Raw genomic sequence first — 15,590 nt, forward strand, 5'->3', positions numbered from 1 at the left:
ACATAGTGAGCTTCAGGCCAACCAAGACTACTTAGTGAAACCTCAAAACCAAAACAAGTATATAAAACAAATAAATACAGTTACGTGTCTCCTTCCTCTATGCATGGCTAGTGCTGATCAGAATAGGAAGGCGTAGCCACCAGAGGCTCTAGACTCTTAGACTCACTTTGGTAACAAGTTGAGGAATTGAATATCCATTATCTTCCAAACTGCAAACAGGAAAGAGTGAAATAAAGACAAAGAGGGCCATCAGAATCCCCAGAGGGATTCGAGTAGTACAGGGTGAGGAAATCAAAGAGAAGAGAGAGTTCTGCTATGTCTCCTCATGGACCACTTACAGCATCTCCTCCTGGATCCTTTCTTTATATCTATATGTATACTGAGGAGAAAGCCAGCAAGCAACTGAGCATCATATTCTCGGTGTGCAAACAGCTTGCCTGGCTCAGTATCAAAAGTATCCAATTCAGCCTAGATTTTCTTTTTGATTGATGCCCTGCCTGATGGCTGAAGGGGTTCTGAGGATGTCAGCCCACCTGGGGAAGCTTATTGTTAGGACATTCTAAGGGTAAACAACAGCTACAGGCTTAGGTGAACCTCTGAATCTGACAGGGAGGGTCAGTTGTGACCACAGACTCCTGAAGCAGGTCACAGAGTTAATAGGACAGATTCCTTTGAGTTCCCACTGTCTTTGAGAAAAATCACTGAAAAAAACACTAGTTGCAAATAAGCAAATAATGAATTATATCATATTTGCCTAGGTAAAATTGGAGATTAAGTAGTTAATAGAGTGATAAAATTGGTTGACAGCACAATGACAATAAAGGGGTTTTTCTTTGCTTGCTTTCTTGATTGACTGAGTGGTTTTGTTTTTTTTTTTTTTCTGATAAGCAACAGGACTTTTTTTTTTTTTTACATTTTAGCTTCCCATCAGAAGGATTCCTACCATCAAGCTAAGAAGATCCAGCTGTAACTTCACTGATGAGCAAGACATCTCTGCCAACTAAATTCCTATTGATTAGCATCTGATTCTGTTTGTCAGGGGATAAAAAAGAATGTATTCCTCAATGTTATATAACCAATGGGGGTAACTGAGGTGGACGTGGATAGAAGGAATCTCTTTTAGAAGCTGATGAAAATATATTAGCAAGTATACGCATTTCTGCTCCCGGCCATATAAGTAACACCTATAATCTTAGAGCCAAGTCTTGCCTGAAGACAGAAGACTGCCTAGTGTTGCTCTTCCTGCATAGGAGCTGTCAGGAAGTGGGGTACTTGCCCTCCGAGACCAGTGAACTGTATTTATTCTACACGTAGTTCCCTAGCTCTCTCGAGAAGATTGACGATGTCATTCTCAGTAAGTGGGAGGAACACTATCCTTTATTTTACAGCTCTTCTGTGAGATGTGGCTGCATGAAGGCAGGCCCCGTGCAAGACAAGTGGGAAGTGGATTCTTGACCTAGCAAAGCTAACCAATAGATACATCTCTCTCTCTCTCTCTCTCTCTCTCTCTCTCTCTCTCTCTCTCTCTCTTTCTGACTATTCATTTTATTATACCTGCAGTCTCCTGGGTAGTTATTACCTCTGTTTTCAAACTCTTGAAATCAAGGTCTAATAATACTTAAGTGACTCACCCAATATATCACAGAACTTACACAGTAGAACTAAATACTGAACTCATGCCTAAGGCTTCAAACCCAGTGTATGTTGAACTTTCTCTCCTGCTTCAATAAGCGGGGATGACATTCATGTTTCTAAGGCAAACCCTAGGTCCTTGTTGGTAATGAATCCTTTCCTGATGAGGGCATTTTGTCACCAATCATAAAATTTTTAGTAATTATTAGCACAAATAAATTTTTACTTATGTGTTGAAAGAATAGAAAAAAATCGGGGTTGGTATTGAACCTAACACACATACCCATTGACAAGCCAACTTGATATCTCTAGTAACTAGGTCCCCTTCTTTTCCACCAGGTTCATATGTCCTTGTATCAAGTATGGACAGAAGAAGGGTGCACAATAGACTGATTAACAGGGGAAAAAAAATCCAGGAATGACCTAAATGAAATGGATTTTTTTTTTTTTTTTTTTTTTTTTTTTTTTTTTTTTGGTTTTTCGAGACAGGGCTTCTCTGTAGCTTTGGAGCCTGTCCTGGAACTAGCTCTGTAGACCAGGCTGGTCTCGAACTCACAGAGATCTGCCTGCCTCTGCCTCCCGAGTGCTGGGATTAAAGGCGTGCGCCACCACCGCCCGGCTGAAATGGATTTTCTTGAGTGACTGATTGAAGATTTGCTTGTTTTCCCTCTCCCTTCCCTCCATCGTTCTCAGTGTTTCTGACCCACTGTGACCCTCAAAGACCCAGATTTCATAATGTTGTTCATGTCCTAAAACGATAAGTAGCAAGAGATAGATAAATTTGCATAAAATGTGACACTATCTTGCCTTGTAAGCCCGGAAGTTTCTGAGAGTACTCCCTGGCCCCCAAGAGGTGATGGGAATCTGGATACCTGAGAATGGACAAGCCATTGGCCCCTTCAAGCAGATGAAGTGCTATCCCATCAAGTAAAAACATGGAGTGGGGAGCGACATGGAAATATTTTAGTGATAGCATCTTTGCAAAATAGAATTTTGACTCTGGGGGACAATTCAAGAGACTCCAATCTTCACTCCATCTATACTTTCTTGTATTCAGGCTGCTCTTCTAGAATCTTCTTTACTGTCATTAAACCATCATCCTTTTTATAAACTGAAACTACTCGCAGGCACATTCATTTCCTGTGGATCTGGACTCCTCTCGGGGGCGACCAGTGGGACACTGTTTCCTTCTTCATGGATTGGCTCACTAATGCTTTTTCTCACTGTTCAGCTAGCTGTCACATTTGCAATCTTCATTCATGCATATCTATTTCCTGTGTGATTATGCCTGCAGCTAACATCCTCCTTCTCTGCCTTGCCCCTACTTTGATGCCAGGTTTGTTTGAATATGGCATACTACAGTGGTAAAACCTCTGGAGACTTCTGAAGAGTAATAGCTGGTTATGATTTTCAAGTGTCTCATCTTGTTTCAATGGGTCAGCTAAGGTTCTGTATAATTTGTCTGTCAGAGGAAAATTCTAATTAGGAAAAAAGTAAATTCCATATAGATGTCCATGCCTTGTCACATCTTGTGTTTAAAGACGTCAACAGCTGATGCAGCCATTTGTGAAGCTTGTGGAATTTCTGGGAGACAAGACCTTAATGGAGAAAGTGTGTCATGGGGAGGGGGTATCTGGTTTTCAAACTTGACCCACGTCCTGTCCCATTCTGGCTGTCATGTGACCAGCAGCTTCCTGCTCAGATTGCTGTGACTTCCTGTCATGATGGATTATGTCCCCTTAAACTGTAAGCCAAAGGAACCCCTTCTTTCTTTAAGTTACTTTTGAAAGCTATTTTATCTGAGCATCAAGAAAAGTAATTAACACAATATATTATATGCAAAAGATGTACATTAAATGTATTTATGTGCAATAGAACAGGTAAGAGGCATACCATAAAAGAAACACTACATTATGTTCTTAATAAGATTCTCCAAAACAGTGCATAAGATGTTTACCTCTTGCTATGGTTTGTCCTGTGACCTGGGTATCCTGTCCCTTTAAGAAACAAGCCCGGCCCACTCCCCTATTCTGCGGGCAATCAGATCTTCCTTCATCCTCTCTCCCCTCCCCTTTCCCTTCCATTCCTTAACCCATTAAGTAAACTATACCCAAACTCTCTCTGCATGGTGTTTCTATCAGTCTCTCCTGCTTGGGACACCGGCTGTGTTTTAAACCATAGCACACTTTTCCCTACAAAGCCCTGTGAAACCAGCTCACACGTCAGTAACAAATTTTATGTAAGTCTAACTTTTGCATAGCTAGGAAATTGCTGTTGAGACTTTTATGACCATTACTCTATATCTCAAATTTTGGACCCTATTAGTGTAAAATGAAAACAATATTTTCTGCAAACGGTCTTCAGGAAAAAAAAATAAAAATAAAAAAGTTTTCTTTAAAAAACCCATTTTATGTGGCATGACACTTTTCTCTCTAATTAGGCAAGCTAGGCTTCATAGAGTCACATACTACAATGACTCACAGAATATATTTAAATTCTGCTTTGAGTATTGGCTTTCTTTTTTCTTCCTCGTCTGAAATTTTTCCAGTTGGGGAGAAGCTTAAGATCCGTTTTGAAGGAGGTAAGGTGTAACTAAGTTAAGTGGATTTAAAGTATGTCTTTAAAAAATTAGGAGAGAGCATTAATTACAGAATGACTCTTCTGTAATAGACAGCACAATCACTAAGAGAAAACTCAAGGTGTATATGCCAAAAAGATTTCAGTTTCTATAAGTAACTATGTTGGTTGCTATATCATAAACATGTAAGCAGTGTATAATATAGGAAAAAGTAAAGGAGTAATGACAGAATATCCAATTGATCATCTTCAGTGTCCTGACCACTTGATTGAGGAAGGCAGACTGATATTGCAGAGAAAAGGTAAATGAGGGAGTAACAATATAAACTCATGCAAATTACTTGTCTTGATAAGTAATCATCAATAAAGGTATGTAAATTCAACACAATTCTAATTATAAAACTCAGCATGTCTTCTTTATGTTTGTAGACAAGGTAATTCTGAACTAGACTGTAAATGGTGGGGCATGGAACTGCAATAGCCAGTAGAATTTCAAAACAAAGAAATTCAGAGAACACCAAATTTAATACTTCTTTAGAGCTGGAGAGGTGCCTCAGTGGTTGAGGCCACACATTGCTTTTGCAGAAGACCTGAATTTGGTTCTCAGCAGACTTACAGCCACCTGTAATTCCAGCTCCAGAGGATCTAGTGCCCCCTGATGGCCTCCTCAGGTAGTGCACTCACACCACGCACATACCCGCTGATACACACACATAAGTTTTTTAAGGGCTTCTTAGAAATGTACAGATTATAATCATAGAAAAAATTGATAAGCACTAGAAGACTCAGAAGTTCTATAGTAAACCCTCAAAACTAACTTACATCTAATCTTTATTGCAAAAATAAAAGGATTAGTACAATAGGTATCTAGTATGTCTCTCTTGCCTTCATGAAAATTTTCCTGAGATTATAATCTGTGAAATTTTAAACACACTGCTACTGTGAACTTCTTTTAGATTCTTTCATTAGTATCTATGTGATTTGAATGGTATGAATTGGACCCAGAGTGAGGGAGGAATGGGGAGCTAAAGAAATAGAGTATACACTGGGATGGAGATACATACCTGTAGCAGAGTTATTATTGATTCCCCGGCTTATGTCTAGGACATCCTAGGAACACCCTGGGATCCTTCTCAACCCAAACAGTCATCAGACCCATACAGCAACAACAAAAGGACAAACAGGTAATCACTGGACCAGAGGAAAAAAACAAGAAATAAATGCACACATACATGTGTAAACTGGTTCATTTCAAAGGTAAAAGACCGAGTAAGCAGAAAAGGGCAGTGCTCTTGGCAAATGCTGCTAAAACAAATACCTATCCTTGTGCAAATTCAAATTTGAATTCATACCTTGCATTCTGCACAGGAAAGGTAACTCAAAATAAGTCACAGATAATATGAAACCTGAAACTGAAAGTTCTAGAAGAAAATGGGGGAGAAAACTCTTGCTCAAACATCTCCACATCTCTGAAAACAAGGGAGATGTTCTGCCCACCTAATCCAGTAAGCACAAGATGGTGTTTCTGGGTGGCCCCTCAACTACGGAAACCGTGTGGCTTAAAATTTACCCAAACGCGTTTCTGTCGTTTTGATCCAGCTGCAAATGAACAAAGTTCTGTAACGTCCTTGCTTCTTCTATTCCTGCAAATGGCCCCACCAGGTCTAGGTGACTGTTTGGAGTCAACCTATTTTTCAAGCTCTGCACCAAAAGAGAGCGCACTTCTGGCCCAGTGGTGGAAGAAACCCGCTGTGCCACATCCTCTCCAATGCTAATGATTGGCTCCCCAGTTCTCTCTCCACAGGGCTCTGCAGCAACTCCTTCCTCTTTGTGTGTCCATGTCTTCTTTTAATCTTGCAAGACAGGGCAGTTTCTCTGAAATAAGGTCCCTTTCTCCGCTGTAAGTGAGTGACCTGGAGTCGTTCAATGCTGTCGTTTCCCAGCTGTATTAGTAACTCCAAATTCAATTTCAAGGTCCGTGAAAGCTTTAGCTCGTCCACCTTGCTGCCTTTCTTCCCGTGTCCTGTGAGGCAATTACTTTGGGATCCTTGTCTCCATTTTAGCATGCATCTAACTTAGCCGGAGAGAACGGCGGCGCTCATGGCTATGGTGCCTGGGGTCTGGCGGTGATCCAGGCCATCGGAGCAAGGGCTTCTGTCACATCTTTGGATGCTGTGAATAGCCAGTAATGAGAACAGAGGGAAATGTCATGCTAGGAACTTGAGGTCTACATCATGCAAATCATCTAACAACATAGTGGAGATGCCATTATTCACAGTATATAGGACCACGGGTGCTTTTCCAACAGTAAACTGGAATAATAAGCAATTATGGGCATATTTTAAAATGCAGATGCATGCTTCTGATTGATGGGTGGGACAGTGCTCACCGTGATGCCATTGAAACGTGCTATTTATGGCTGTCGTCAATTAGATCCAAGTTTGTCAGGGAACAGCCTTGTGAAACTTAGCTTTCTCGTTTGTAAAATTTATGTCGAAGGCATCTTTCAGTTCAGACCCTTTAGGCCACCTGCCTGGTGAGAACTCAGAAATGTTTTGCATTCAACGATCCATGGTTTCTGGTTCTCTCATCACATAAATTCTGGCCCCCATAATGAGAACTAGATTTCCTTTCTGGTGTCCAGGACAATTGAGCGGTCGTGGCTGTAGGGTTTTCACAGACTGTCCCGGATGCAAGTTGGGGAATCTATAGTAACTCTGTTACAGGTGTGTGCTTTTGCCCTCTCCATCCCAGTGTACACTCTATTTTTTATCTCCTTCTTCCTCACTCTTGGTAGAATTTATACCATACAAATCATATATAATAAGGAATCTAAAAGAAGCTCACAGTGCCGGTGTATTTGAAATTTCAACAAATTACAATCATAAGAAAAACTGATAGGCACTATGAGACTTAGGAGTTCAATAGTAAAGCCTCAAAACTAACTTATATCTAATTTTTATTGCAAATAAATTAAGTTAGTTAAAGGCTACTCCATGAAGTCTGCATTCAAAAGAGGCTCATTTATATCAAAGGCAAAACTAGGATTCCAATAACTTTTTCCCCTACCACAATCCCCGGGCTCCTGTCAGAGAACAGGAAAAGATCTACTGCTTTCTGGAAAATGTATTAAACTAAGTGCTAAACAACACTGGGCCTGTGGGTACAGGCCTGTAGGAGCAGCTCCTTACGCAATCAAGGTGGGAGGATTGACATTTTAAGGCTAGCCTCGGCTGCATAGTGAGTTGAAGAGCAGGCTGGTTAATTTACTGACACCCTGTTCCTAAGTAGAAGGTAAAAAGAGGCCTGGAGTATACTTTAGAGTAGAAGACTTGCCTAGGAGGCATGAGACCCTCAGTTCAGTTACCAGCACTGTCAATCAAACAAGTAAATAAATAAACAGAAAGTTACTGTGTGTATGCACAAAATATCATTAGTTGCCAGCACTGTAAAATAAATAAATATGCAAATAAACCAAAAAGGGTTTTTATGTGTGCACAAAATAGCATTTTTCAATTAAAAATTATCAGACAAAATATAAACCAATATTTCCAAGCAAGTGTAACTCTCATTGATTGGAGTCATTTTTGACTAACTGTCATGATTAGCATTAATTTTCAACTTAATAAATCTAGAGTCACTTGGGGAGCCCTCTGGTCATGCCTGCAAGGGCGATGGTAGCATTTCGATTATGTTAACTAGTAGACGTCCCATCTTCATTGTGGGCAGAGTCACTTCCTGGGCAGAAGATCCTGGAATGAATGGAAGAGGGGAAGCAAGGGCTCTCTGCTTCCTGGCTGCCTGTGGATGCCACATGACCTGCAGCCTCAAGCTCCTCCTGCCTTGACTTGGCCATGATGGACCTGATGCCTGAACTCTACCACAGGATAACTCTTTTCCCCACTAGGTTGCACTTGTTAGCCTATCATAGCATCAGGAGAAGAAGCGACCACGCTCCCCTTATCCCATCCTTTACCCATGCTCCATTTGTTAAGTCGCTGGGAGTTTAACTCACTGCAATTCGGTCACCTGGGTCTGAGAAGTGTTGACCTCTCTTTGGGGCTTCCCTAGAGCTAGCTTGTCTTTTTCGGGTAGTGGAAGCCCATGCTGTATGCACGTTGATTATGTGTGAGAGAGATGATAGGGGCCTGGTATGATGAGTGTAGCCAGCCCTAGGCACACACAGAACAAGTGTTAGAAGAGGTTTTTAGTGAACTTGAGTTTGCCCTGCCTCAATCAACAGAAACAGGAGACTCACACTAAGAGAAACTTATCTTTAAGCCTTAATAAAATAAAAGGAAGGACTGGAGAGATGGCTCAGAGGTTAAGAGCATTGCCTGCTCTTCCAAAGGTCCTGAGTTCAATTCCCAGCAGCCACATGATGGCTCACAACCATCAGTAATGGGGTCTGGTGCCCTCTTCTGGCCTGCAGGCATACACACCGACAGAATATTCTATGCATAATAAGTAAATAAATGTTTTAAAAAAATAAAATAAAAGGAAAATTGTGTAAGAGGCCATCTCAAGATAAAAAGCAATCTGCATGCAGAGTGAAGGTACACTGAGTCCCGCTGAGTTCCCTACCCTCTCTCTCCTTAATTCAAAACCTCATTACAGCCTAGTGCCACCTGCCCATACTCTTGGGGATGTTTATATACGGCTGGAATATACAGGGGCTCAAAGATATTCGTTCATGAAAACAGTCTGTGCTCTAGAAAAATGTGAGAAAGGGCTATTGCACAGAGACTTCACTTTGCTCCTTATCACACTGAAGGCATCCTTTCCTCAAATCTCAGTACCATTTGGGCCCCGGATCTTAATGCTTTCGTGGAAAAAGCCCACGGAAAAATTTCCCTCTGAGGTTGCGGCATTGAGGCCACGGCTACTTTACTGTCAAATTGAGATAATGGAAATGAAAGGTAATCTTTATTTTAAAAGTGCTTATTTAACCTGCTATCCTAAGTCTAACACCCTTACGAGGGACTGGGTCAATATATCTGGCATACAAAATTCAAAAGTTCTGGGTAAAGGCATCAAGGAATTAGCTTTGTTTAAACTCTGCATTTTCCCTAGAGAATTCTGCCTTCTGTCAAGATTAAGCTGTTCAGGCCTTAATATTTGCTGTGAAATAAATGTCTTTGAACTCACAGATGCCATGGCGACAGGGTGCAGGAGCCCATTACTCAGAGAGAAAACAAATTTCATGGGGTTGCCGTCATATGCTCTGAGTGTCAAGCCTGGACACCGTGGCCATTTTTGAACTAGAAATTGAAAGGCTGATAGAGAAATGTTTGTTTGCCTAAGACGTAGCTAATTCTTCTCGGAAGGAATGGCAGTTCAACATCTGTGTGGTCAAATAAGGTTTTTCTAACTCAAGGTCATTGTTGCGGAATGGCTTAACATCCATGTCCACCACCAAATGTCGCCTTAGGCATGTCTGGGAGAAGGCAGCTATTTAAGGCCAAAGCTTGAACTTCCTTAGCTTTCTTGCAAAACCCTGGCACATACCCAGTGCTCAGCAGAAATATCCAGAGTGAAGAAATTCACAGCCAACAGAATTGGAAAGGGGCGGGTGTTTTCATAGTGATGCGATTTCATCTTCTTTCCACAAGGGGGCGTCTGGCAGAGTATGGAGACACGGTTGTTACTATATGGGACTTGTGCTATTATGGACTAGAGGGTGGAAGCTAGGGGTGCCCAATCATATTCTGTAGTACACAGGGTGTCTCCACAACAATAGAGCGACTAGGAGGTCCAGACTGCCAGTGGTATTATTGTTGAGAAATAATAATAATGTCGTGCAAGCCATTAGAATGAAGCTGATCTCCCCACGCTCTGTGAGCGCTCTCTGGACACAGTTACGTTAGCTTAAAACCGAGGGTTGGATCCTGCTTGCTAAAGTCATACCACAGACTTTACAACTCACGGTCCAGGGAGGGTGGAGGAGGTTTTGTCCAGCCCAGACTGAAGCAGGCAGGTCTGTATAATTTGAAAAGTCAATTCTGGAAACCCCTTCGTTTCTCCACATCTGAGGCATGTTATATAAGCTTCTTTAATTGCTCAAAACTGAGTGGAGAAAATAAGCTTCCTTTCAAGATACCTGGACCCCCAAATAGGCCGCGTTTTATGTTCACTGAAACTCCTGAATTTGTTTCATTAGGAACGCCTGGGGTGTGGCATCGTGTGCTAAAAATGAGTTTCTGTTTTAGTAGTTTTAGTAGAGTTTACAGATATGTTCGGAGCCACTGTCCAGCCGTCACCATGTAACGGTGGTCCGACCGACATGAGTACATCCGGAAAAGCTTATGCTCAAACACTTGGCCACGCTTTCCAGCACAGAGGGTGTGGCCCTCACTGAGTGGAAGCAGGAGACATGGTGGAGGACCACCAGCAGCAGTCCTTCTCAGGGTGTGGTACCCCTACTTCCCTGCTGCCTTGACAACGGAGCCGTTTTCATGAGATGCTTCAGGTCTGAAAGGACATCAGTCTTCCGTGGGAATCTTCTGAAAATGTGTCTGCCAAGATGAAGATAGAAATTTGGCTTCAGGGACTTTCATTTCTCCAAGCCTCGTTTACAGTCACATGCTATTTTTTGGTACTATTGCTTAGTGTATAACATCTCTGTTTATATCTGATTCCTCATTAACTCAAAAATATAAGACATGTAATTTCTATGTAATACCTAGATTTAGGGAGAAATATCCCTGACTTCTTGTTAACATTACACTCTTTTTGGTGGGGTGGAAGCTCTCTGTCTTATACTCTTTACTCGCTGGGGTAAAGTGGATATTTGATGTCTAGCAAAGATACTCATTTCAGAAATGTCTTTTCCCCCATTCTTTACTGCTAATTTGCTTTCTAATTCTTTCACGCTTTCTTGCAGTTGTTAAGATTCATCTACCGTCAACACTCCAGGTTATCATCTCTATGGCAACAGCATCCATTTCTTGAGCATCTTTTTTGGCAAATCGCAGAGCTTATTTTACATAATATTTCCTTAAGTTTCATGATAACTACATGAAGTGAGGTTCACAGCCTAGATTTTTGCAGAGAAGTGTAAGACGCTCACTTAAAGTTACATAACTATTTACAACTGGCTTACAAACAAGGGTGCCCTTGGTGATAAAATCCAACCATGCAGGAGATGGATGATAATCAGAAAGCTTCTTTTTTAACCCTGTGCTGGTTATTCAAAACTACATCTCTGATTTTTTTTTTAATTGAATCTCTGGTTGTGGAGTGGCAGACACTCAAGCATACACATAATAAAAATTGCATAGACTCGAATACAGATCAGTATGGTAAAACATAGAGAAACCCATGAAAGGCCAGAAGATCATATCAACCTTCACATCTAATTATAATAGCACGCTGTGATCATGAGATATGTTGCCATGGTGAGCTGGTGAGATGCTTTGGGGAATTAAGTGATGCTGTACAAACCTGGTGTCCTGACTTTGCTCTTCAGAAGCAGGAGTGAAAGGAGAGAACCAGATCCCAAAAGTCATCCGCTGACTTCCACATACAAGCTACGGCACACCTGTGCCCACACCCACATACACACACATACACGCTCTAAGACAAACTGTTGCCGCTGTAGGAAGCTGGGAGACGTACACTACAATTTGAATGATTTCCTCCAAAGTCTATGCTCATCCATTCATACTTGGATGGCCATGGAGGCTGGTTCCAGGTCTTGGCTGTTTGAATGACCTTTTACTCAGCTCTAATGAATTGAAATTATGTCACCTGCAAGGAAGTATATGGAACTTGAATCATCATAGAGGGTGAAACAAGCCAGACATATAGAGACAAGTATGTTTTCTGTCATATACAGAATCTAGATCTAGGTTTAAACATGAAAATAAATGTAGGTGTGTGTGTGTGTGTGTGTGTGTGTGTGTGTGTGTGTGTGTGTGTGTGTATGTGTGTGTGAGTGTGTGGAAACAGAAAGACGGGAAAGATCTAATGAGAAGAGGGAGGGGATAATAGGAGGGAGAGAAAGACAAATACAACCTTCTCTCGAGAGTCTAGATTTACATGTCTGCCTGCATCTGCTATGAAAGCAGAAAGGGAAGTACTGGGATGAGGACAAGAAGGGGAGAAAGACAGAGGAACAGTGGAGTGGCTACTGCATCAAGACACAGTAATATTTACGTATGAAAATGCCGAAATGAAACCCGCTATTCGGAGGCTAACTAAAAATGTTAGCAACATTAACAAAGAAGCGACAAAACCTGGTTCTCAGGATTGATGCCCCTTAGTGAGTGTCTGAGGCGTAACTTCACCCTGGTGAATGGGCCGAGAACCATTATAAAAGGGCTCAATCTGAAACTATAAAAGGGCTCAATCTGAAACTATAAAAGGGCTCAATCTGAAATTATAAAAGGGCTCTTGATCTTCCATCCCTGCTTCCATATAAGAGTGCAGGGTTCAACCCCTAGGGCTGATGGAGCAATAAATGAAAGGTAGACAGTACCCCTACCACACAGCGGTCCTACCAGCTTATCCAGTAGCAAGAACTACGAGAAAAAACAATCGTGTACAAACTAACCACTGTTAAGTCTTGGGTATGACATGTGCCTCAATAGGACTCATACATTGAAAAATGGTTCCTAGTTTGTATTATAATTGTTATGCTGGCCTGCCCTGTCACCTGGGTACCCTGTCCCTTTAAGAGACAAGCTCCACCCACTCCTTATCTACCCTTTCCCACTGAGGCAAGCTGATCTTTCACTCTCTATCTCTTCTGAGGAGGCAGCCTCTGCCTCCTCTCTCTCTCTCTCTCTCTCTCTCTCTCTCTCTCTCTCTCTCTCTCTCCCCCCCCCCACCTTGCCCCATACCCCCTACCTTCCCATACCCTCCTGTACCCACTAAAATAAACTTTCCATGCCCAAGCTCTCTACCCATGATGCCGGCTCCCACCATCTTGGGACCTGCCAGGGTCACTTGCCCCATAAATCATAGCAGTTTATGATGTTAGTTTGAGAGTTTCTGGACACTTCCAGAGGTGAGACCTAACTAGATGTGAGTCACTGAGTACATGCGCTCTCTATTTTAGCGGTTCTCAGCCTGTTGATTATGATCATTGGAAAACTCATTTCTGATGGTCTTAGGAACGGAGACACCACTCAGCAGCAAACTTGCAATTATGAAGCAGCAACAAAAATAAATTTATGGTTGGAGTTCTTGAGACATCCGAACTATGTATTTTTCCACGGTCGCCACCCACAGGTTGAGAACTGCTGCCCTAGTTCGTTAGTTATGAGTATGTCACAATATATGTTCGTATTGGTCAGCATTCTCTAGAGAAGCGGAACGGATACAAAATCTTTATTAAATTTGGAGAAAGTGGCGACACTCATGCCTAGAATCGCAGGACATGAACTGGGATTTGGGGAGTCGCCATCCACGAAGGTGGTTGAAGGTGGACCAGAAAGGGAAGGCAGAAAAGGGGAGAAGAAGGAACAGAGCGAGGAAAGGAAGGAAACCCTGGAAAACACAGCAAGGAGTCTAGAGTCCATTCCAGAGATCTCAGCCCCCACTGGGGACTCTTTACTCAGAAACTGGCCCGGGTGCTCCTGCTGAGACTGGGAACCACGGCTTGAGACAAGGAGACGCCAGAAACCATAGACAATACCTGCAGTTTCAGGTCCTTTAAAGAGACAGAGAGAGGTAGAAGGAAGACAAAAGCCACCTAAGCAGCTGAGCCAGCAAAGGGAGGAGCCCTGCTGGGTAAACCTTTTCTTGTCCAGACCAGTGGCAAGAAGTCACTTTCAAAAGCCCCCTGCTGAGCTGGTACCCGGACCTCTCTGGAGGGAACCGTGCCCCCTACTCCCACACACAGACACCAAATGGCTGGGGGGGGGGCGCAGAACAAGTGTCACAGAGTCGTACTTTGAGATCTGACCTAAAAAAAAAGAAAAAGAAAAAGAAAAAGAAAGAAAGACAAGAAAAGAAAAGAAAAGAAAAGAAAAGAAAAGAAAAGAAAAGAAAAGAAAAGAAAAGAAAAGAAAAGAAAAGAAGAAAAAAATACTTGTGGCTAGAGGGCTAAAACTTTGTATCAGAGCTATGCAGTATCCCAAGAGGTAGAACTCTGGTCGAAACAACAGACTGGTGTAAATTTGCAGAGGAAAGAGAGCCCTATACCGTCCTCGTGTGTGCACAAGGACCCATGAAACCATCTCTATACTAACACCCGTTAGTTCATGCAGGACACTATGCCCAGGTGAGCTTGTCACGTAGGCTCTACCCTCGGAACTGACCACACAAAGGCAAAACCTTCACCGCTCCCTGTGCTCACACACACTAGGGTCTGCTCCCATAGTCTGTCCTTGTGAAAGGTTCCCCATACCCACCCTGGGAAAAGATGGGACTGAGGAGGGCCTGGGAAGGGGCTGCACCCCCCCCCCCACACACACACACATCCACACACACACACATCCACACACACACATCCACACACACACACATCCACACACTGTGTTCTTCCCTTCCCTTCCCTGCCTAATTACAAACAGCAGAATGAGGGGAACAAGTACCTACCTCTGAACAATGCCTTTGAATATTAACGCTCTCAGTTTTCTTATCAAGAGACACAGCCTGGGTTTAGAAACAGGATTCATCTACTTGTTGCCTTAAGAAAAAAAAATGCACTTTTCTGGCAAAGAAAATCCCAGCTTGAGAGAGAAAAGTACGAAATGAATTCCAGGCAGCCAGGTGTGTCTGCTTGCACCTTTAATCCCAGCACTCAGGAGCCAGAGGCAGGGGATCTCCATGAGCCTGAGGATAGCTTGGCCTTCATAGAGAGTTTCAGACCAGCTAGAGCTACAAAGTAAAACCCTGTCTCGAACAAAACAAAACACACACACACACACACACACACACACACATATTCTAGGCAAATTGAACTAGAAATCACACAGGTTGGCCATACTAGTGTCTGAGGAATTAGACTTAAAAACAAAGTTAGAAAAGGCAAAGGAAGTAACTTCATGTCGATTAAGGGGATAATCCATCAAGTGAGCTTGAAAGCCGTGAACATTTATGCACTGAACAGTGCACACCAGACTTCATCAAATAAATACTCCTAGATGGGAAGTCACAGACAGACCTCAACACAGTAGCAGTAGGTGATACAGAGTTACTGTCACAATACAGCCCATCCACACAGAGAAACAGGGTTAAGTGGCATTTACGCCAAAACCAACATCCGGAGAATATTCCATTCAAAGACTGAAGAATACATGTTTCTTTTTCAGAAACCCAAGCACCATTTGAGAATGCACAAAACATCTTAACACATACAAAAAAAAAAAAAGAAAGAAAGAGAGAGAGAGAGGGAGGAAGGAAGGAAGGAAGGAAGGAAGGAAGGAAGGAAG

Source organism: Microtus ochrogaster, linkage group LG4 (assembly GCF_000317375.1).
Source record: "Microtus ochrogaster isolate Prairie Vole_2 linkage group LG4, MicOch1.0, whole genome shotgun sequence".
Taxonomy (NCBI): domain Eukaryota; kingdom Metazoa; phylum Chordata; class Mammalia; order Rodentia; family Cricetidae; genus Microtus; species Microtus ochrogaster.